Raw genomic sequence first — 24,757 nt, forward strand, 5'->3', positions numbered from 1 at the left:
ATCATACGTTATCTGTACGGCGCCACACCTACCTTTTTTAAATTTCACATTTGTTCGAAATATTTTGTTTGCTTCTTAACATTTAATTTTGGAATGAATGGACTTTACCAAACAAAAACCACATACACTACTAGAAATTTGTTAATTCGAGAGAAATTTTCCATCCTGCTCTTCTGAATATTCTCGTCACTGGGGTTGAAAACTAACATTGATTTGGGCGGCACAGTGGTGTAGTGGGTAGCACTTTCGCCTAGCAGTAAGAAGGGTCGCTGGTTTGAATCCCAACCACGACACTACCTGCCTGGAGTTTGCATGTTCTCCCTGTGCCTGCGTGGGTTTCCTCCGGGTACTCCGGTTTCCTCCCACACTCCAAAGACATGCTGGTAGGTTAATTGTATCCTGTCTAAATTGTCCCTAGTATATGTATGAATGTGAGTTAGGGACCTTAGATTGTAAGCTCCTTGAGGGTAGGGACTGATGTGAATGTACAATGTATACGTAAAGCGCTGCGTAAATTGACGGCGCTATATAAGTACCTGAAATAAATAAATAAAAATAAATAAATAAATTGATTTGGCCCACTAATGATTAAAAAAAAAATGAATAAACTTTCTTAGAACAGGTTTCAGATGTTCTGTGCATCCTCAAGCAGGCAGTCCCTTTGATGCTTATTGGGACACATCGGCTGCATGGACGCAGAAACCAATATGATGTCCTTGTGGGTCCCCAAACTCATCCTATGTATGTTTGGGGGCATGCACCCACACCCACATGGATGTCAATTGGGACAAAGTGGCTGTGCCCCAGTAGACATCAATGGGCCTGCCTGCATGGGGATGCACAGAACACCTGTGTATCCCCATGGGGGTAAACACAGACCTGTATGAGTGTACTGCATTGTACGCTCCTGTATTACCAAGTCCTTACCGTAAAATCCTATTTTTGGAATTTAAGAGCCACAGATCCCACTCTGTCTTATGATCACTCCTACTACTGCTTTTGCACAAAACTGAAGCATGAAGTGATTATAGTTTCTGATCAACATTTATTTTGTTGCCAGAGTTCAATTATTCTGTAGGTGGCAATATTACCCAGTATCTCAGAATTCTTTTAATGCGGTGTCCCTTAACTAGTTAAGGACTGGTAGGATTTGCCCCCTTAATGACCAGTCCATTTTTTTTTGTGATACGACACTGCGTCGCTTTAACTGAATTTGCGCGGTTGTTAGACGCTGTACCCGTACAAAATTTATGTCCTTTTTTTTTCCCCACAACTAGAGCTTTCTATTGGTGGTTATTTATTTATTTTTTTGAGCTATAAACAAAAAAAGACCGACAATTTTGAAGAATGTAAAAAAACGAATTTCTTCATCAGGCCAATATATATTCTTCTACATATTTTTGGTAAAAAAAAAAAAAAAAAACGCAATAAGCGTATATTGATTGGTTTGCGCAAAAGATATAGCGTCTACAAAATAGGGGATATATTTATTGCATTTTTATTATAATTTTTTTTTTTTTACTAGTAATATTGGCGATCATCGCTTTTTAGTGGGTCTGCGATATTGCGGCGGACAGATCGGACACTTTTGACACTTTTTTTGGGACCAGTGACATTTATACATCGATCAGTGTTAAAAATAGCCACTGATTACTGTATAAATGTCACTGGCAGGGAAGGGGTTAACACTAGGGGGCGATCAAGGGGTTAAATGTGTTCCCTAGGGTGGTGTTTCTAAGGGGGGGGGGGGGATGTAGTGACTGGAGGAGAATAATCGCTGTTCCTGATCATTAGGAACAGCAGATCTCTCTCTACTTCCCTGACAGAACGGAGATCTGTCTGTTTACATTGACAGATCCTCATTCTGTCTCCCCCAGGAGTGATCGCAGGTGACCGGCAGACATCGCGGCTGCCGACCACGCGCATTGGCTCCGCCGTCGCGCCGCGGGAACCTCCTAGAGCTGTTAAAGCGTCCGACGTACAATGTCGGCGATTTGCCCAGGAGAGCCAATCTGCCGCAGTACAACTGCGACGGCTGGTGTTAAAGTAGAACTATAGACAATTTTTTTTTTTCATGTTGGATGGAGTAAGGGACGGTCATAACCCGTCAGTTTATTTTTTGCCATTTTTCAGTCTTATTGAGAAGATTTCACTTCCTGTCCCATAAGAAAAAAAAAAAACAGGAAGTGAGAGGAAATCCCTTCATATTTAAGGGAATCCCATGGGGACCCCCAGGTCACTAGAACGAGTGTCCCCATTGGAAGATTCCCACTCTATTACTTTTCTGGGAACAACCCAAAATTTGGGGTTTTTCTTTTCACTTTCAATGATAATGGTAAACAGGACAGATGGAGATAGTGAATCTCCTTAACGGGGTCACAGACAGCAATAAAAGCTGAAAGGGGTTATAATTCTTTTCTACTGTTTCCAAAACTAAAAAATAAATTTTGCCTTTAGTTGTACTTTAACTCCAAAAAAAGCATTTTACTTTAAGGGCTTGTTTACACCAAAACATTGTGCATGAAACCCACATTCCATATGCATTTCCCACCTCGCGTTCAAAATGCACTGAGTGTGCGATTTGCTGCGGGTGTCAATATAAACCAAACAATACCCCAAATGCAGATGGCAAACACAGTGTGTTTTCCTGCACTGGACCACATGATACTGCTGTTTTGTGCAGTTTCTCTTTTAAAAAAAAGTATTGCATGCACTACTTTTTGTGTGATCCAGTGCAATTTCAGCCCATTTAAATGAATGGGCTGAAATCACACTGCACTGAGTTACATAGGAATCGTACAGGAACAGGCCGTGTTCCTGTGTAATTCAGATGTGAACTGTCCTTGGTCCGAAATCCTGTTTTTTTCTTCTAGTTCCTTCCATAGGATGTGACAAGGACACTGCATTTCTGACTAGATCAAATCTTATTTTCTTTCCTTAAACATTTTCTTGGACTGAAAATGAAAACTAATGCAGGCAACACATCGATGTGAGTGCTTGCTCTGGATCATTATTGATTATGTATAGTACAAGGCCAGAGAGAGCAAGGCAGCCAGTATTTTCAGAAAGTGGTTAGCAATGGCTGCTTTAAGTTGCTCTAAAGGCTGAAGGGTTTTTTACCTTCATGCATTCTATGCCTTCAGTAACCTTCTGTGTGCAGCAATGCCCCCAGCCCCCCACCAATACTTACCTGAGCCCCTTCTCGATCCAGCGATGTGCATGAGAGCATTAGCTCTCGGGTACTCTCCCTCATCATTGGCTGAGATAGCAGCAGGGGCCATTGGCTCCCGCTGCTGTCAGTCACAGCCAGACAGCCAATGAGTTGCGTGTTTTGAATGGAAAAGCAGAGGAGCGGCTCAGGAGTGCACCTGCTTGGGTGCCCCCATTGCAAGCTGCCTCGAACAGGAGGGAGCAGGGCCGCTGATAAGGCTATACAGCCAGCCCTCCTGTACTGGGCCCGAGCCCCATCAGTTCAAAAGAGGGGCCCAGGCACCAGCTGAGCAGGAGGTCTGGCTGTGCTGTCTTATTGCAGACAACTATCCTCTTTTGGCTCCCCCTGCAGTGCTGCCAGCTTCTCCTCTTCTTTACCCCTCCGGCTGCACTGCAAGGGATTGGTTCTAGTACATGCGCCCCTTCAATTTGCTGTCCGGGCCCCCATGTGTGCCCCCCCCCACAGTGCTGCTGGCTTCCCTCCTCTCCTTTCCCGCCAGCAGCTGCTGTGGGCACGCAGGGGAGAGGGGGGAGTTTCAGGGTGAAAAGGGGCTGGCAAATATGTAATTTACTGGCTCCTTCCTTTCCTGAATGAACACAGTGAGCGATCGGTACCAATCACTCCTGTGAGCATTTATCACTGAAGCATAGTAAACTTCTTTGTGAATGAACAGGAAGGCTCGGAGCGCTTCCTATTCATTCATCGGTGCAGCTGAGAAAGGGACTGATAAATCTATGACCTCAGTCACTTTCCAGTGGGGGAAGGAAGACCTGTCGTGTAGGCTGTATGGGGCCCTGTGATTTCTAACTGCAGCCCAGGGAGGGAGAGACCAGGAGTGCCGGCGGGGATCCCAAAAAGAAGAGGATCGGGGCTGCTCTGTGCAAAACAACTGCACAGAACAGGTAAGTATGACATGTTTGTTATTTTATTAAAAAAAAAAAAAAAAAGCCTTTTAATATCACTTCACAGGCTTTCAAAAGCCGAAATAACATTTTGTAATAGAGCACTGTGTTGATAAGGGCACCTATTGGATGAAACTGTATTGTGTACAGTGTTTTTTTTTTTTTTTTTTTTTTTTATACCCAGTGTACTGGCAAGCAAAATATTTTTTTGTGGAGTTTCCAAGAAAAAAAAAAAAAAAAGACTAATGTAAATAACCTATTCCCATTGCATGATGTTTATTACCAAATGTTGTGTTTGCCTGGCATTCATGCTTAATCCACGTTTCCATTTTTTCCAAGCCTCTAATCTTTCCATTCAGCGAGTATTGTAACAAAGAACCCTATTTAATTACCCCCAGAAAGAAATTGCTTATTTTGTCTAGAAAAATCAATGTTCTTTTACCAGTTACTAGAGGGGAAAAAGAAGAAAAACGCTATCGGTATTTCTGTAGAAAGGACAGATTATACCACCACTGTCATTAATAGAGAGCTGTATTGATGCCACTTTAATTTATATTGATGTTATTGATTTAAGTGTTTTTTCCGTCGGGGCCGGATACTTTTAAGTTAATTGTGAAAGATGTCAAGATGTGTTTGGGCCATTTCCTGGCCGCAGATTAATTGGCATTTTTTTGTTTTCTGTGGTCAGTGAAGTCCTTGGTGAATCCTAATGTATCGTTTATAGCAGGGGCTACATTATCCCAAATATTTTATTATTTCTGTGTGCTTGTACAGTCTCCTGAGGTATACTTTGTACCTAGTGGGAAAAGGATAAAAAAAAAAAAAGGATGGCCTTTTTGATTTTTTTTTTTATATACTGTACATGTAAAAAACATCATATTTATATAAATATTGTTTAATTGTTTTTTTAATTTTTTGCAATTATTTTTCAAAAGTTTGTTTCTGTTTATATTGGTAATAATATGTATATCGAGGTAGCCATATTTGCTCATTATGTATACAGGATCTGCTTCTTGGTTATGCTATACCAGGGGTCTCCAAACCTTCTAAACAAATGGCCAGTTCACTGTCCTTCAGACTTTAGTCGACAGCCGAATTGTGGCTGTTGGGAGTAGAAAATGTTTCAATGGAAGTAATTGTGCACCATCGTTGGTATCATTGGGATAAATTGTGCTCCATTGTTGGTGTCATTGGGAGGAATTGTGCTCCATTGTTGGTATCAGTGGATGAAATAGTGCCCAAAGGGCCAGTTTGGAGACCACTGTGCTATACCAATCCTTGTATCTTACCTCTATTCTGAATGTCCCTGCACATATCAGAGCATCTTTGCCTAATCCTTTCCAGGTAGGGTATGCCAGTAGGCTTTTAGCATTTTTGTTGTCAATTGGCTGGGTCACATTTTGTGAGTTAAGATATTTTATTAGATGATATAAAAGCCATCACAAGCAATTGAACATGTAGTGTAGATAGTAAGGTTCTCCCCACACACAGGACAAAAGAAAACACTATTGACAGGACGGAACAGAGCACTAGCCCTTTCCCAATGGGTGAACATTGGTGCAATCCAATGAGAATCCAACAGACGATGGCTGTTTACATCATTTTAATCATTTTTAGGTTAGAGAAAGCAAGAGGAACCAACACTTGGACGGTCCACTCCAGCCATAGCCTGGGGGAAGCAAGGATCAGACAGTGTCAAGAAGGTATGCAGTAAACATCTAGTAATTAAAGAGGAAGATAGAGTAAAGCTGGCCATTCATGGTTCGAATCTTGGCCAGTTCAGTAGGGACCAGCCAAGATTCAAACCATCTATAGGCAGGCTGTTTGCACTGAAGTCGATCCATCGATTGGATACAACCAGCATGTTGCATATTTTAATGCAATTATTGCCAGTGGCTATAGCCTCTATCAATGATAACTGTGTATACTTCCCCCCAGAGTCGTCCCCCCCCCCCCCCCGCCAAAAATACACAATAGCTCAGCAGGAGGGATTCACGTCATCTATGGCCAGACTTAAAGGAGGGGGAGGAAGGAGGGAAGTGGTTCCAGGGTCTGTGTTAGCTGGGTCATATTTTATCTGGCCAGTGGCTATTGTTTATTTATTGGACACAAGCATGAACGATCTCCCTTTTCCATAGACACATGAACAAACTTCCATTGCAAATGTTCTTTTGCCTCACATGCTTTCCTTTAGCTTCATGGCACACCGGCTGGTCATTCTCAATCTGGGGGCAGACTTAGAGGTCTAAGGGCAGGGACTCTACTTGCAATGATTGCACCAGTTTTAGTAAATCTCCCCCATCAAGTGCAGATTTTTGGTGACCGCAGTGTAGGTTATGGTTAAAAGGGACCAAAGGAATCAAAACACCCTCCAACCTAATCTCTTCGTAGCACAGTAAAGCCGCCTTAAAACAAAAAGTATTCACATATCTCATTCTGGAATACTGGCACCAACATGAAATGTACTGGGTTGGCCGCCAGCATCTATTCTAAGTTTTATATATTTTTTGGGTGAGCTTGCCGATCAAAAATTGTTTTTCATCCATTTTTTTTTTCCAAGGTGGCTCAGGAAACAAAAGGATTTTTATTTTCCACTCCAAGCAGGTATGGTGGCAGCCATGTTTATTTTTAAACCAGCTTAAACATTGCTTATCCCCACCACCCCAAGCCGCCCTCTTTGATTAGCATTCTGAGTTGCTGGTCTTAACAAAAACCTTGTCTACAAAAGTAAACAATTCTGGAATAAATAGTAGGCACAATGCAGAGACAGTTTTTACATATTATTAATTTAGGAGCTATTAATTCACGCTGACGGATGCACTTTAAAAAGCAGCATCTCACAATTACCGTTGAGATTTTCCTCGCGAGTCACGTCAGAGCTGAGCTGCTTGCACCATTCAAGTCTTTTCACACGAGGATCATTAATTATTTCCCTCTGCCTTAGAAGAAAGCGGCTGGACACAAATATCATTACCTCTGAAACACAAATGCAAATTGAACATTTTTTTTTTTTTTAAACAAAGCAGTCGCCTCTTGTATTGCAAGGAGGCAACGTGAAGACAAGTAAACCAAAGTGGAATGATTTTCTTTTTTTTGAGAATGGATACTGACATTTTGGGTTATTTCGTATTTTATTTTTCCACCCTAAACAAAGATGATGAAAACACACAACCACAAAAATGAGAATAGGAAGGCGTCAAGGAAAAATACTTTTTTAATTGACTTATTTTTGTTTGCCTGCAGATTTGCCTGATCAAATTTGTATTTTTAAAATAATTAAATAATTCCTATTCAATTTAAGAAAGAAAAACTCTTCAACCCATTTCCAGGACAGACACGTATTATTAAAAATAATGAAAAAAAAACTCTTCTTTGGGTATTTGTAGTAAGAATTTCTCATTTAATTTGGGTCTAATGTCTACCGCTTTCATATGTCTAAAGCTATCCATAGAAAGGTAAATGCGTTTCTAGGAACATGGCAAGAGGTGACGTCTTTCTTGTATGTCAGTCTCTAGTGCTGGGCAAGGACGTTGTTTCTTCCATGATCCACCTAGGAACCTGAACTGTTCAACCAAGCTCTACAATTTTTTTTTTTTTTAGCAGGCCGAATAAATCTCAAAGCAGTAAGGGTGCTTTGTCAGAAATGTTCTTTTTGCGTCGGCATCTAAGCTGAATCATATTGGGATTCAGCACATGAGTGGTATAAAGCTGTTATGGCTGCTTGCAAAGTCTACCTAGATTTAAACAGGGAAGAGTTGGTATGTGAGCTTGTCTTTAGGCACTCCTGCACATACAGCCTTTATAGGTATATATCTGCAGCGTGAGATCATCTAAGACACTGCTGCCTCTAATTTCTAGTTTCACTGAATTTGGAGTGAGATTTGGCAGTGTAATTGCTATGCTGCTCACTGTTCTCCTGGTTGAAAAGTAGGCTGTACCCCAGGACCTGTAGTGCACAGATCTGCTTCATTCATTCTGAGCTTTCTATTCTACTGCTGCTTAATTATGCTTCCATTAATCATGAGATCATACGTCATTGAGGGGGCAATCCTGACATGAGGAAACAAAACCCTGCTCTTCTATCAAAATGGCCATCACCACATGGTAACCCTTTTAGGGTATTTATAGGTATTATCTTCATGTAGTTATATTCCCTGGTCTGTTTGCCTTACCTTATACTAACGGGCTCATATATTGTGGCTGCAGTTTGCAGAGTCATGGCTGATCAATTCCCATTTGTCCATGGTTTGCTACAGTTAGCCTGTCCTTGTATACCAAAGGGATAAGACAACTTCTTGTTCTGGATCACACCGCATCCAATGTATGTGTGCTAATATAATAAAGAATCTCCCAGCTGCACTGTGAGCACTCTGTGTGTCTGTGAGTGTTCTGCTTGTGGCTGTGGCAGATCTACTGTATTTATTGGCGTATAACACGCGCCGGCGTATAACATGCACCCCAAGTTTAGGAGGGAATTTTAAGGAAAAAAACTTTTAGGAGGGAAGTTTAAGGAAAAATAACTTCCATTTAAATGCCCATCAATGCAGCCTTGTCAGTGTCCATCTGCAGCCTTGTCAGTGTCCTTCATTGCAGCCTTGTCAGTGTCCATCATTGCAGCCTTGTCAGTGTCCATCATTGCAGCCTTGTCAGTGTCCTTCATTGCAGCCTTGTCAGTGTCCATCATTGCAGCCTTGTCAGTGTCCATCATTGCAGCCTTGTCAGTGTCCATCATTGCAGCCTTGTCAGTGTCCATCATTGCAGCCTTGTCAGTGTCCTTCATTGCAGCCTTGTCAGTGTCCATCATTGCAGCCTTGTCAGTGTCCATCATTGCAGCCTTGTCAGTGTCCTTCATTGCAGCCTTGTCAGTGTCCATCATTGCAGCCTTGTCAGTGTCCATCATTGCAGCCTTGTCAGTGTCCATCATTGCAGCCTTGTCAGTGTCCATCATTGCAGCCTTGTCAGTGTCCATCATTGCAGCCTTGTCAGTGTCCTGTCAGTATCCATCATTGCAGCCTTGTCAGTGTCCATCTGCAGCCTTGTCAGTGTCCATCATTGCATCCTTGTCAGTGTCAATTGCAGCCTTGCCCCTGTGCATTTGCAGACAGTCTGTACTGTCAGTACTTTGCCATTTAAAAATGGCGCCGCCGAGATACAGAGACGAATGTCCTGTATATCTCGGCGGCTCTCGGCTGTTCTCAGTGGCTTTCGGCGGCTCACGCGGGACTGCGATACAGTGCCTTCAAAAAGTATTCATACCTCTTGAAATTTTTACGCATTTTGTCATGTTACAACCAAAAATGTAAAAGTATTTTATGTGATAGACCAACACAAAGTGGCACATAATTGTGAAGTGGAAGGAAAATGATAAATGTTTTTCAAATTCTTTTACAAATAAATATCTGAAAAGTGTGGCCTGCATTTGTATTCAGCCCCCTTTACACTGATATCCCCAACTAAAATCTAGTGGAACCAATTGCCTTCAGAAGTTAGTGTCCCCTAATTAGTAAATAGAGTCCACCTGTGTGTAATTTATTCTCAGTATAAATACAACTGTTCTGTGAAGCCCTCAGAGGTTTGTTAGAGAACCTTAATGAAAAAAAAGCATCATGAAGGCCAAGGAACACACCAGACATGTCAGGGATAAAGTTGTGGAGAAGTTTAAAGCAGGGTTAGGTTATAAAAAAAAATATTTCAAGCTTTGAACATCCCATGGAGCGCTGTTCAATTCATCATTCGAAAATGGAAACAGTATGGCACAACTGCAAACCTACCAAGATGTGGCCGTCCACCTAAACTGACAGGCTGGGCGAGGAGAGCATAAATCAGATAAGTAGCCAAGAGGCCCATGGTAACTCTGGATCCACGGATTCACAGCTCAGGTGGGAGAATCTGTCCACAGGAAAACTATTAGTCAGGCTCTCCGTTTGTGAGAAGCCATGTGGGGGACACAGCAAGCATGTGTTAGAAGGTGCTCTGGTCAGATGAGGCCAAATGTAATTTATGGCCTATAAGCAAAATGCTATGTGTGGTGGAAAACTAACACTGAACACAACATCCCCACCATGAAACATGGTGGTGGCAGCATCATGTTGTGGGGATGCTTTTCTTCAGCAGGGACAGGGAAGCTGGTCACAGTTGATGGGAAGATGGATGGAGCCAAATACAGGGCAATATTAGAAGAAAACCTGTTAGAGTCTGCAAAAGACTTGAGACTGGGGCAGAGGTTCACCTTCCAGCAAGACAATGACCCTAAACATACAGCCAGAGCTACAATGGAATGGTTTAGATCAAAGCATATTCATGTGTTAGAATGGCTCAGTCAAAGTCCAGACCTAAATTCAATTGAGAATCTGTGGCAAGACTTGAAAATTGCTGTTCACAAACGATCTCCATCCAATCTGGCAGAGCTTGAGCTATTTTGCAAAGAAGAATGGGCAAAAATGTCACTCTCTAGATGTGCAAAGCTGGTAGAGACATCCCCAAAAGACTTGCAGTTGCAGTGAAAGGTGGCTCTACAAAGTATTGACTCAGGGGGGCTGAATACAAATACACACCACACTTTTCACATATTTATTTGTAAAAAAATTTGAAAACCATTTTATAATTTTCTTTCCACTTCACTATTATGTGCCACTTTGTGTTGGTCTATCACATAAAATCTCAATAAAATACATTTAAGTTTTTGGTTGTAACACGACAAAATGTGGAAAATTTCAAGGGGAATTAATACTTTTTCAATGCACTGAATGTAGTTTCTTCACAGGAAGTGTCAGTCCTCAGACTACAGACAGAGAGCATGCATGTTTGAACACATAAAAGAAACTTCTGAAATCAGAATGTGAAGCTTTACTATAGACTGCATAAAGAGCACGAAATTGCACCATAAAGCTACATGATCATTGCACATGTTGTGCAAATTTAAAACAAGAGGTTCAGTTAGGAAGGTTTATAATGTATTTAATTAGAAATTCACATGAAGATTGTTTGTAGCCAAAGTCATCCAGCGCTGAAGTTCACACCCTTTTATTTCCATTGATATCTTTACTCTCACTGACAAGGATTCTGAGATGACCAAGATAAGATTCATCTCTGAGATAAGAAGCATGGTGCTATGTTGAAGGACGACTTTCAAAGTGTAGTGATAATTATGCAATGAGTAGGTTGTAAAGTGTAAACCAATACTGTATTTACACTTTTGCCATTACATTTGAAAATTATATATTTGTGTTATAAAATAAATAAATAACAATAACAAAAATGTAAGCATCTGAACAAATTCAGTTGACAGTTTGTCCCAATAGCAAGGCTAAAAAAATTTTGGATAGTGTGGAGAGGTTTTTTTTTTGTGAACTTTTTATTTCTCTAAGGCCCAATTCACATGAGTGGACCATTCAGGTCCACCAGTCAGTTTTTTAGGCGGACCTGAACGGACGCTACATGCCGGTCTATGGAGCGACAGATGTCAGCAGTGACATGTCCGCTGACAGCCAATCCGCTAAATTCAGATGGACGGAAACCCTATTTCTCCATCCGCTTGGCGGATCGCATGAAAACGGACAGGTGGTCCCTTTTCATCTGATCCCCCATAGAGGAGAGCGGAGTTCTGACAGGTCTGTCCCTGCACAGTGAGCAGAGACAGACCTGTCATCCGCCGGCTCAGCAGGGATCAACGGATCGATCCCTGCTGAGCAAAGCGGAGTCTGTACACGGACACGTCCGTGTGAAAGGGGTCTAAGTGATTACATTGGGGCATGTGATTAAAAGGGGAAATTGAACTTTAAACAAGTAATATACTATTTTGGGGCATATAATAATTAGGGTTGCACCGATAATTTTTTTTTTTTTATCGACGTGTACCAGTACCAATACTTTCGGTCAAGTACTTGCCGATACCGAGTATCCATACTTTATGGTGCGATTTGCGCCAATAAAAAACAAGTTGGCGCAAATCGCACTGCAAAGATTTGCATGCGATTTGAACAGGAATGCAGTGTGATTTCTGTCCGAATCGCATTTGATTTCACCCACTGCTCGTGTGTGTATACAGAGGGATTAAAGCGCCATCTAGTCAGATTAACAACTTCAGCCCGGGAAGAATTTGCCCCATTCCTGACCAGGCCATTTTTTGCGATATGGCACTGTGTCCATTTAACTGACAATTGCGCGGTCGTGCGACGTTATACCCAAACAAAATTGATGTCCCTTTTTTTCCCACAAATAGAGATTTCTTATGGTGGTATTTGATCACCTCTGTGGTTTTTATTTTTTGCACTATAAACAAAAAAAGAGCGACAATTTTGAAAAAACACAATATTTTGTACTTTTTGCTGTAATAAATACCCCCCCCCCCCAAAAATAAAAAAAAAAACTCATTTCTTCATCAGTTTAGGCCGATATGTATTCTACATATTTTTGGTGAATATGTAAAAAAAAAATCGCAATAAGCGTATATTGATTGGTTTGCACAAAAGTTATAGCGTCTACAAAATAGGGGATATATTTATGGCATTTTTATTATTATTATTTTTTTTTTTACTAGTAATGATGGCAATCCACGATTTTTAGCGGGACTGCAACATTGCGGCCGACAGATCGGACACTTTTGACACTTTTTTTAGGGACCACTGACATTTATACAGTGATGAGAGCTATAAATAGCCACTGATTACTGTAGAAATGTCACTGGCAGGGAAGGGGATAACAGCCGTCCAGGTGACACATAACCCCGATCACTTGACTCCTCCCCAATAAATAGGCTCTCTTAGCAGGCCAAGGGGCCAAAGAAACCCCTGCCAATTGACTGAGACAACCCATCCACTCCTAGTCTGAATTCACTATGCCCTTGTCATTCTAATGCCACAGGCAACAATGCCACCTAGTGACAGAAGAGAGAGGTGCATCAAATCCAGAGTTAAAGAAGTCAGTGGATACCCCTAACAATTAGCCAGGCTAGTTACCACCTAGCAAACTAATTTTTTCAGCAACCCTGCCTACAACCAGGGTGCTACATCGGTAAGTATTAATCTGGAAAAAACCCTAAACCCATACTTTTCTTTTAAAAACACGCTAGTGATTGTAAAGTCTCGTTTTTTTTTCCCCTATAAAATTAACGAACATGTTATACTTACCTGCTCTGTTACCTCCACTTCTTGGGTCACTCTTCGGTGCTCCTGACCCCTCCCGCTTGTTGAGTGCCCCTACAGCAAGCAGCTTGCTATGAGGGCACCCAAGCCAAGCTGTAGCTCCTTGTGTCCAATCGGAGACTGAGCTACAGTTCACCCCGCCCCTCTCTCTCCTGATTGGCTAACTGAGTTTGACAGCAGCGGGAGCCATTGGCACCGCTGATGTATCTCAGCCAGGAGGGAGTGTCGCGAAGGGCCGAGACAGTCGTGGACATCTCTGGACAGAGATGGGGTTTCGATAAGTATTAGAGGGGCTACTGCACACAGTGTAGGCTTTTTATCTTAATGCATAGAATGCATTAAGATAAAAAAAACCTTCTGACTTACCAACTCCTTTAGGCCTCATGCACACTGGATGTTAAAATAACGTTATAAAAACGCCAGTAGCTTTGCAGTGAGTTTTTCAACGTTTTTGCGTCAGTTTTTCAACGTTTTTTTTTTTTTTTTTTTTTTTTTTACATTTTTTAAAAATTTTAATTGGGTCAAAAAACACTGACGAGTTGCGGTTAAGCGTTTACCAGCGTTTTTTGACGTTAGAGTGTTTTTACAGCTGAAAAACTTCTCTCAGAACCCACTAGTTTTGGGTTTTTTTTTTTTACAGCCAAAAAACGCCCCAGCCAAAAATAGTTAACAGCCTACGTGTGCATGGACACATAAGGGAACACGATAGGGGGTTTATTGACTGTAGAAAAAAACGTCTGAAGCCAAAGTCAGCAGCCGTAAAAACGTCCAGTGTGCATGAGGCTTAAAAGTTTTGTTTACAAAAAACACAACAAAAAAAGCAAAGAAAGCAAGCATAAGCTTTCACCAGACTTATTCTAAAACGTAATACAGAGCCATGATAACAGGCAGCAAGGGGGAAGAGATGCCACTGCTCTATGTGCTAATGCATGTTATTGAGCTCTATATACAGGCTTTTTTTCTGTTTCAATAGATTTTTAATAAAATATTTAAAGTATATACAGAGGGATTTCACATTTGGGGTCTGGGGGTTACACCACTAGTGAAGCTATGAAACCTACCAGTGGCTGGTGTAAACGGGCTTTTATTTATAAAGTAGCAAGTGATAGCCTGGAAAATGAGAAAAGGAGCCAATAGCTCCACCTACTCACAGAATAGAAGAATATTAAAGCATGCGATATTTTATATTTTTTTGACAAAATGTTTATTTATATTTATTAGCTCTAGCTATAATCATTTAGGAAGATGTATACAAGACCACTGCACGTCCCCTTTATGCTTCCGTAATACTACAAAGCTTTCATAGCAGAGTGTCCATCCTTGGCATTTTCTGCATTGGCATTATGCCTGCTGCAAAATCCAGTACTTCCTTAGTCAGTCTGATCCTGCTCTTTCCTGCCACAAGAAAAACTCTGCTGATTATTTTTCTGTGCTGAATAACTCCGTCACCTTCTTTCTGTGTCGTTGGGTTGTATCTGGTTGCAACACTTGTGACAAAAAGAGACATCAGCAGCCGGAATCTCTAAATGCACTTGACAGTTGTTGTGTAAAGTGCGCCGCGCTTTCTGCGTCCCGAATCCTAGCATGTTTGGAGATTGTTTACAAATGACTTGGCAACATTCACAGTATTCCCGTCTTGTCCCCTATGAACTCTTTATTTGCATATAAATGAGATTTCGACTCTGCATATTAGTGACATTACAGAGACGAATACAATTAGAATCTTCCTTGATTTATTTTATTTTTAATTTTTTTTTGTCTCCTAGTTAAGTCGGCACCTTTTTGTTTGACAACATTTAAAGTTACTTTTTGATGTGAGCTTTTTTATGTGAGGTTTTTTTTTAAAGTCTTTTATAGAATGGTTTTGTTGTCATAAAATAGTTTTATTATTTCAAGTAAGGTCATTTATAATTTTTCATGTTTGAAAATTATTTGTGATGAATTTTCCTCCAGTCTTACACAAACGTTTTCTATTTAGGCCTTACACATATGAGTTAAAAAATGCCTATTTTACAGGCATTTGAATTTTTTTTTTCATGCCTCTAAATGCTTCTCCATATTACCCTGTGGGGTTGATTTACTAAAGGCAAACAGACTGCGCACTTTGCAAAGTGCAGTTGATCCAGAGCTTAGTAAATTATGTAAAGCTTCACTTTGCAAAGAATACCCTTTTACGTACAAGGAAAAAAAAAATGCATTTTTGCTTCCACGTGTTTGAATGATGGTAGTCATTAAAGCTTCTGCTCATTTATTAAGCTCTGGAGCAACTGCACTAGGAGAGAGCAACTGCAAGTGCACAGTGCCTTTAGTAAATCAACCCCTATGTGTCTGTGCACACATAGGCGTTTACAGGGGTTTAGAGGCAGAAAAAAACCCCATCACTTGTGCATTCAAGAGATATAAAAACCCCCACCTAAATGTGCCTAAGCGCTAGGCCCGTTTAGTACTTTAGCGTTTATTCATTTCATTGGCCAGAATAAATTTTTATTCTATATTTGCATTTGCAAAAACCTGGCTTAGGTGCATTTTCAAGCAGCTTTTCTTCTGCCAGGAGAAAAGTGATTAGAAGAGCCCCAGTGTACATGGAGCCGTAAAAGAAAATTTGTGAAAATACCAAGCTGACTTGGTTTCATAGGGGAACTACAGAGCAATATAAATACAAATCCTCCAATTAAGCCTGGTACACAATAGTATTTTTTTTTCGTTCAACCCAGCGGGCTGAACGATAAAAAAAAAAAGAAGAGCTCAGGAGGAGCCACTGTACTAACAATCCGATGTTAGTACAGTGATTTCAAACATTTAGCTATTGTGTTCTGACAAAGGGACCCCCTCCCCCCATAAGAACACACCTGTCAGCGCTCTCAGCCATTGGCTAAGAGCGCTGATTGGATGCCGATCGGCAGACCTTTTTAGGTCATGCTCCTTCGAGAGAAGCCGGCTGGACCGGCTGCCATACACACAAAGCCAATGCAGGCTGATATTCGGCCCGTGTGTATGGCTCTTTAGTTTTTAGTGAAATCAAAATTTTACATGTAAGTAGTGTGTGTGGCTGAATATAGATCGTTATTATCAGCCTCCTGTGACCCCGTGTACAGTGGTAAGGCAGACCAAAAGTGGACCAGCTCTAGGAGCTAATCAAGGGTCTATTTGCACGGTGCTTTCGGATTAATATTGTGAACATGTTTACAGAAAGCAAGAGTAGACCCTATTTTTAAGGGGGGGGGGACCATTTTCTAGTTGGGCTATGGGGAGTCAAAGTGAAGAAGGAAGCAGAACTACAGTAACCCATTATATTCTATAGTCCAGTGTTTCTCAACTCCGGCCCTTAAGGTGCCCCAACAGGTCATGTTTTCAGGCTCTCCATTATTTTGCACAGGTGATTTGATCAGTTTCACTGCCAATCTGTCACACAGTCCATCTGGATCTGTCACACAGGCCTGCCATCAGTACTGTCACACAGGCCCACCATCAGTACTGCCATCAGTACCATCACACAGGCCCTCCATCAGTAACCAGTCAGTACCACCAGCAGTACCGTCGCACAGGCCCGCCATCAGTACTGCCATCAGTACCATCAATCAGGCCCGCCATCAGTACTGCCATCAGTACGGTGACACAGGCCCATCATCAGTGACCTGTCAGTACCACCATCAGTACCGTCACATAGGCCCGCCATCAGTACTGCCATCATGTCCCAAAGATTTTTCACACCTGAGGAGGCATATAACATCCTTACTATGTTGGATGATGAGAGCAGCGGGGAGCTCCCATCATCCGATTCTGGTTCGGAATTCGAGCCAGTAGAGAGCAGTGGATCGGAGACTGAGTCAGCGGAGGAAACCGTCCCTCCTAAAAGAATAAGGAGATCAGGACCAAGATCAAAATCCCTGCCTACCACCAGCAGACCCTAGGAAGAGGAGCCCAGTGCCAGTACTGAAATTACACACCCAACCCAAAGAATCCAGGCCCAGTCCTACCTTCCCGATGCCCTGGCAAACCCCTTATGGTTGCCTGCCCCTCTTCACCGCACAGCTAAGTGTGCAGCCCAGAACTACTAATTTTTCCAAATTAGATTATTTTTATGGTATATTTGTTTTTCCCCAAAGATTTGACGCAGTATATAGTGGACCAAACAAATCTCTATGCAGAGCAATTTATTGCCTCCAACCCCAATTCATCCTACGCCCGTATGTTAAAATTCAAATTGTTTTTGGGCCTTACGTTTAATATGGGACTTACAAAGAAGAATGAACTGCATGCCTACTGGTCCACCAACCCCATCCACCACATGCCGATATATTCTGCTGTCATGTCCAAGACACGCTATAACATGATTATGCGTTTCTTACATTTTAATGCCAATTCGCAGTGCCCTCCCCAAGATCTTCCCAACCACAATAAATTGTATAAGATACACCCCCTAATAAATTATTTTTCCAAGCGATTTGCTGAAGTGTATGTCCCAGACCAAAATATTTGTGTGAACGAATCCCTTATCCACTTTACTGGCTGGCTGCACTTTAAACAGTTTATTCCCAGTAGGAGTGCCAGGTACGAGTTGAAACTGAATAAGCTTTGCGATAGTGCCACTGGATATGTGTACACCTTCCGCATTTATGAAGGCAAAGACTTCCCAGCTCCAGCCCCCTGAGTGCCCCACGTATATTGGAACCAGTGGGAAAATTTCTGGGAGCTGGCATATCGCCTGTTCAAAAAAGGATATCATTTATACAGTATGTGGACAATTATTATACCAGCTTGCCCCCTTTTCTTCACCTGTACCATAAGAAAACCCTGGCCTGCGGTACCTTCAGAAAAAACAGAAGGGCTTCCCACAAAATGTATTGACAAAAAGGCTACAAAATGGGGAATCTGCTTTTTTGAGGAAGTGTTGGCCGTGAAGTGGAGAGACAAGAAAGATGTTCACATCCTCTCTACCATCCACATTGACACCTTGGTGGAGATTCAGAGTAGACGCGGCCCCATTGTAAAGCCTGAATGTGTCCACGATTTTAATCTGTTCATGGGGTGGTGGATTTAAATGACCAGGTGCTGCAACCATATTTGTCAATCCGAAAGTCCAATTACTGGTATAAAAAAGTTGCATTTCATCTCTTTCATATGGCCATGTATAATTCATATGTCTGCTACCAAAAATCAACTGAAAACCAACCCATCACCTGCCTCAAATATATTGAAGACCTTGTCACTGCCCTGATTTACCAGCAAGGACCCGCCCCAGGAAGCATTCGCTCTGATAGTGTGAGTCGACTTCATGGGCAACATTTTCCTTATAACATTCCCCACACAGAATCAGGAAGAAGACGCCAAAGGAAACGTTGTGTATGCAGCAGAGGAGGAGTTAGAAGAGATACCAGTTAATATTGTCCCCGATGTCCCTCCCAACCTGGCCTGTGCATCGGAGATTGCTTCAGAAGTTATCACACATCCATTAGATATTAGTTCCCCTTATTTTTAAATGACTGCCATTTCCCTGTTTCAAATACCTGTGCGGATCATTTGCCTGCTACCATGTTTCTACCTTCTACGTTAACTGACCCTGGCCTGTTTACCGAAGATGCCTTTGCCTGCCATTTTAATTTACGTTTCTGACTTTCATGTGCACCGACGTCGGCCTGATAATCGACCATGTTTTCTGACTGCCACTTGGACTGATCTTTTTTCTCTTCTACTTTAGTACACAGGGGTCTCACATATGTGAGGGGCTTCAGAATAGTGTTCTGAGTAGAGAAAAACAGTTTTTGGTTCTCTGTGTTCCCAGAACAGGGTCTGGAGTCCGGACTTCAAAGAGATTTGGGTGGGAGAAGCCTCTACCCCGTCCCCCTGGCCCTAAGCTTGATGGTCCTTCCTGCTGCCTGGACCTATACTTTGGCTGTGCAGACCATATGGCTGCCTGTAGTGACTCAGGACTTTATGGAACATGTTTCTTCCTGCTGCCTGGACCAATACTTTGGCTGTGTTGACCATATCCCTGCCCGCTGCCTCTACTGACCATGGACAGTATTTCTGCCTTGACAATTCCTTTTGCTGCTGTTGACCACATCTTTGCCTGCTACCTGGACCAATGCGTTGGCTGTGCTGACAGTAGGTCTGTCTGAACTAACTATGGACAGTATTCCTGCCTGCTGCCTGAACGACTGCTTTTGCTCTTGCTGACCATATCCCTGCCTGCTGCCTGGATGGATGCTCTCCTCTGTGGACCACTGCACTACTAAAAACATAGGTAATCTTTTGTTATTTGGCATGTACATGCTATGTGTTAGAAATATGAAGGGCTTTCAAAAATGTGAAGGTAGTCAGAAAATGATATGTGTAAGTTATGCTCCTTGAACGCCTGGAGGTGCTATTTGGATGTTGGGCTGTATATGGCCAGGCTGTGTAAAAGTCTCACATGTGGTATTGCTATACTCAGGAGGAGTAGCAGAATGTATTTTGGGGTGTTATTTTTGCTATGTACATGCTGTGTGTTAGAAATATCTTATAAATTGACAACTTTGTGTAAAAAAAAGTTTATTTTCTTTACACTTTTTCCGAAAACTTGTGGACATAAATGAACCGTTCAAAAGACTCATAATGCCTAGAATATACGTTGGGGTATTTGCTTTCCAAAATGGGGTAATTTTGTGGGCGTTTCCATTGTCCTGGTGCTCCAGGGTCTTCAAAAGATTGATAGGTCGTCATGAAATTATATGTGTAATTTATGCTCCTAGAACGCCTGATGGTGCTCCCTACATGTTGGGCCTCTGTATGTGACCAGGCTGTGTAAAAGTCTCACACATGTGGTATCGCTGTACTCAGGAGGAGTAGCAGAATGTATTTTGGGGTGTAATTGCAAGTATGCATATGCTTTGTGTGAAAAATAACTTGTTACGATGACAAGTTTGTGTAAAAAAAAAAAAAAAAAAAAAATCTTAATTTTCCCAAGAATTGTGGGAAAAAATTACAACTTCAAAAAAACTTCCCATGCCTCTTACTAAATACCTTGGACTGTCTACTTTCCAAAAAGGGGTCATTTTATGGGTATTTGTACTTTCCTGGCTTGTTAGTGTCTCAAAAAATGAGATAGGCCGTCAGTACATCAGGTGTGATCAATTTTCAATGGTTAATGGTTAATGGTTAATAAAAGGCCGATTCGGCCATTTACTGTAACTCCAATTACTAGTAGTGTGATTCTTCCTAGGGGTTATAGGGAGGTGTAGTTGTGTGCAGTTGTGGGTAAGAGGTCAAGTATGGAGGTGAGCTCAGATCTACCCTGATCAAGAAGCATGCAACAGACTGTAATGCCGCGTACACACGATCGGAATTTCCCACAACAAATGTTCAATGTGAGCTTGTTGTTGGAAATTCTGACCGTGTGTAGGCTCCATCGGACATTTGTTGGAATTTCCGACAACAAAAATTTGAGAGCCGTATCTCAAATTTTCCGACAACAAAATCCGTTGTCGTAAATCCCGATCGTGTGTACACAATTCCAACACACAAAGTTCCACACGTGCTCGGAATCAAGCAGAAGAGCCGCACTGGCTTTTGAACTTCATTTTTCTCGGCTCGTCGTAGGTTTTGCACGTCACCGCGTTCTTGGAGATTGGAATTTCCGACAACATTTGTGTGACCGTGTGTATGCAAGACAAGTTTGAGCCAACATCCGTCGGAAATAAATCCAGGATTTTGTTGTCGGAATGTCAGATCGTCTGTACGCGGCATTAGAGGTCAGTATTTGACTAGATACAAGATGGCAACTCTGGAGCTCTCCAAAAAGATTGAGCTGGCTAATTAAAGAATTATGTGACAAGAGACTGTAGTCCTGCACAAGAGCATTGTAAAGATACTTATGAATAGTGGAAGTGGATTACTTAAAGCTCGGACAGAAGCAATTAAGTGTGCAGCTAAGTTTTCTGACTTCACTGGTAGATTATATTTATTGTTTGTAGTTGCTCTTAAACCAGCAGATATTCTGGCACGCTGTATTAATATTGTGTGTTGTTGCACCGGATGCAAAACACCATTTACTTTATTGCCGTGGTTTTTGGGATTTTTTCTTTCTCCTAGCACACTTGTCCAGCAACTTTATGAGTTTCTCAGAATCAAACCGACTGGAAAGAACCAGCGAAGCTACCTTAGATGTGGGCATGATAACGAAGCTGAAGCGGCTTCCTTTTTCCTCCTCCCGTGTTAGGTTATGCTCATAAAAGGGATGCTTGGTGAGTTGTGTTAACGCCTACCAATTGCACTCTCACCTCAAACCAATGTGCCAAATTGACTGTACTAAGCCAAATGATTCCCTCAACATTCATACTGTATCTTCCCTCACCCTTTCTGGCCTGTCGGGAGAGAATTTGTAGCATAGATAGAATGCCTGTCAAATAATGTCGCTGACTGCTCTACTGCATGTAGTTCTCATGTGAATGTTACATTCTGGCCATACATGTAATGAGGACCTGACTGTAGATTGTAGTTTCGATCTATTTAAAATGATCAGTTCAACAGAGAAACAGGAATGTAACCTGGATTTTCCATCAAGACCTTTTCCAAGTACAAGGATGTTTGTATTGAATAGGCAGTTTCATCAATAAACTATTCCTAGAAGATACGATTCTTTTGTCAAAACGGTCGTTGTATTGAGCATTTCCAGGGCTTTGTGTGCACCCAGCAAAAAAAAAAAAAAAACTACCACATTAACAAGCATAGACAAATGGGTGGGTTTAAAGTCATGGGAGGTGGCGTTGTTTACTGTCATCCAAGATTAAAGAGAAACTCCAGGCTCCCCACAAAAATGAAAAGTCAGCAGCTACAAATACTGTAGCAGCCGACTTTTAATAATAGAGCACTTACCTGTCCTGGAATCCAGCGGTGTCCTTAACCGAGCCGATTTTTCAATCAGCTGTCAGGTGCAGGTGCCGCCATCTTGGCTAAGGGAAACCGGAAGTGAAGCCTTGCTGCACTTAGTGAATGGGCTGGCTGTAGGGGAAGGAGGGAGGGCCGAACTTTTGACTCAGCCAAAAGTGGGAGCTGGTACCTATCAAAATCAGGTACCTGTCACCCCCCCCCCTCAAAAGGTGCCAATTAGGGCAGCGGAGGGGGTGGGGGGGGATGGCAGACAGACAGGGCTTCCCCTTTTTGGTGGAGCCCACTTTAAAGTGGATGTAAACCCGAATTTTTTTATTTATTTTATTTTTATATCATACTGTAGAGTATAAGATTTCCTATCATTTGAGCCCAGTCTTGCCACACAGAGTTAATCCAGCTCTGAGCAATCCCCTTTTATTGTTCAGTGAGAGAAATCTTGACAAACTGAGAAAAACTTTGTCAAATCCTCCCCCTTGCTGTGAGTGACAGGTGATTTACATATCTTGTGCTTCAGCCTAAGACACATGCAGATTTTTTAATTCCCTCCCCCACTCCTTCCTTCAGCAGCTCTGCAAGGATTGGCTGTTCCACACCTCACCATGATTTGGCATGCTGAAGTCATGTGGTTACTTTCCTGTCTTTTCACTGGATGTTAGAGATCATAGCAGAAGTTCAGTGTTAGAAATACACAGGAGAAAATACATATTGACAAGGGGAGTGTAGAGGTGGGCGGGGAGTCTACTGGCATCACAACTCCACCCACCGAGCTCCAGACAACAGACCCACCCACAGAATATGCAGTTTTTCGGGTCTAATAACAGACAGAGGGGAGACATTTGACAGGTAAAGATACATGCAGGAGGCATGTATATCCTTATAGATAACCCCTATGGCAGTAGTTTAGAAAGGATGACATTGGGTTTACATCCACTTTAAGTTCTTTTTCTTTTAAAATACACTAAAATCCTCATATCTGAAATTAGGGCAGTGTTGATCTTCTTTATTAACCTGCTATTCAGCAGCTTCTCTGCGGCAAAAGGACAGGTTTACTTTAAAATCGCATTAAACCCAAAACCTAAAATTTAATATATTGCAGCTTATCAATTATGTTACAGTTGCCCCATTCTGGATGAATGAGAACATGAGGCACAGCAGACCGCAGCATTGCCAGTCTGGGGGAAGTGTAGTGTTAACTGTATTAGCAGATTTAAATCCACTAACAAATCGAAGCTAAACTCCAGCTCACACCTTATAATCAGTTACAGCAAGCCGTTTTTTTTTCCTTTTGGAGGTTTTACATGAACAAATAAAAGCTGATCGTTTTAATCACCCCTGCCAGTGTGAAGTGGTTTGTCTCATCCATGTAAACTGACACATTCTGTTGCTTGAAAAACAGACTTGCTGGCTGGATCACCAGATGAAAATAGAAGAAAGAAAGCCTAAAAAATAAAATAAATGCAGCCATCACATCTAAGAATTGGTAAGCTACAATATAAATGTTTGCTTTTTGGTTTACTACTGCTTTGAACGTGGGATATGACGGAATATGAAGTTGATTGCAAGGTGGCTCTACATAGCTCGTAAGGCTTGTGTGATGGGTGTACAGACCCTGGTGGTACCCACCTGCCAAGTTTGCTTACCGTTTAATTGCCGTATCGAGCTATGATGGCCGATTCTGTGCCAGTTCTGTGATTAGGGACATATGTGCCTTGCCTGTGCCAGTCTAGGTGATGGATATCCCTGTGCCAACTGCAAGCGGCTGTGTTCCCTATTCTTCGTATGCTGTTAAAGCCTCATGCTGTTTTATTTATAGTATATCCCGGGAAAATATAACATTTTCATTTAGTAACAAGTACAGCCATTATTTGACATAAATAGGTGTATGAAAGGTTGTGTATTGCCATGCCGGCTCATACATGCAGCACGGTTGAAACACACAAATCAAGCTGAAACATTTATTTATTTATTACAGGTACTTATAAAGCGCCGTCAATTTATGCAGTGCTATATATATATATATATATATATATATATATATATATATATATTGTATTTTATATATATATATATATATATATATATATATATATATATATATATATATATATATATATATATTGATATATATTGTATTTTCACATCAGTCCCTGCCCCCAAATAGCTTAAAATCTAAAGTCCCTAATTCACATTTATACATACACATACTAGGGCTAATTAAGAAAGGAGCCAATTAACCTACCAGCATGTCTTTTTAAAGTGTAGGAGGAAAATGGACTACCCAGAGGAAACTGTTACAGGGAGAACATGTAAACGCCCACAGGTAGTGGCGTGGTTAGGGATTCAAACCAATGACCCTAGTGCTGCTAGGCGGAGGTGCTAACCACTTAGCCACTGTTCTGTTAAAAGAGAAGTATGTGTTCTTTTTTTTTTTAAGAATCATACTTACCTAGGTGGATACTTCATCGGTCTGATGCTGCATCTGCCCCCTGCACCCCTAACACTGAGAACAGAGCGACCAAACACTGCCGATCGCTTGGTTCTCACAGCTTTGTGAGCAGAGAGCTGGTGACTATTAGTCACAGCTCTCCGCTTTGACCCCTACTTGCTCACTGGAGCGCTGTGCTGTGGAGGGG

General features: G+C 41.7%; 1 protein-coding gene across 9 annotated transcripts in view; it reads left to right on the top strand.

Moving 5' to 3' along the window:
* LOC141108356 (zinc finger protein 618-like) overlaps window positions 1-24,757 on the top strand; it is a 270,313-nt gene that overhangs the window by 49,203 nt on the left and 196,353 nt on the right. The window contains exon 2 of one of the 9 annotated variants that reach the window (XM_073599896.1): window positions 23,521-23,604. The exons of the other annotated variants lie outside the window; for them this stretch is intronic. The gene's annotated coding sequence lies outside the window, so the exon portion shown is untranslated. The remainder of the gene's footprint in view (window positions 1-23,520; window positions 23,605-24,757) is intronic. 9 annotated transcript variants of the gene reach the window in all.

Source organism: Aquarana catesbeiana, linkage group LG09 (genome assembly GCF_042186555.1).
Source record: "Aquarana catesbeiana isolate 2022-GZ linkage group LG09, ASM4218655v1, whole genome shotgun sequence".
NCBI classification, from domain to species: domain Eukaryota; kingdom Metazoa; phylum Chordata; class Amphibia; order Anura; family Ranidae; genus Aquarana; species Aquarana catesbeiana.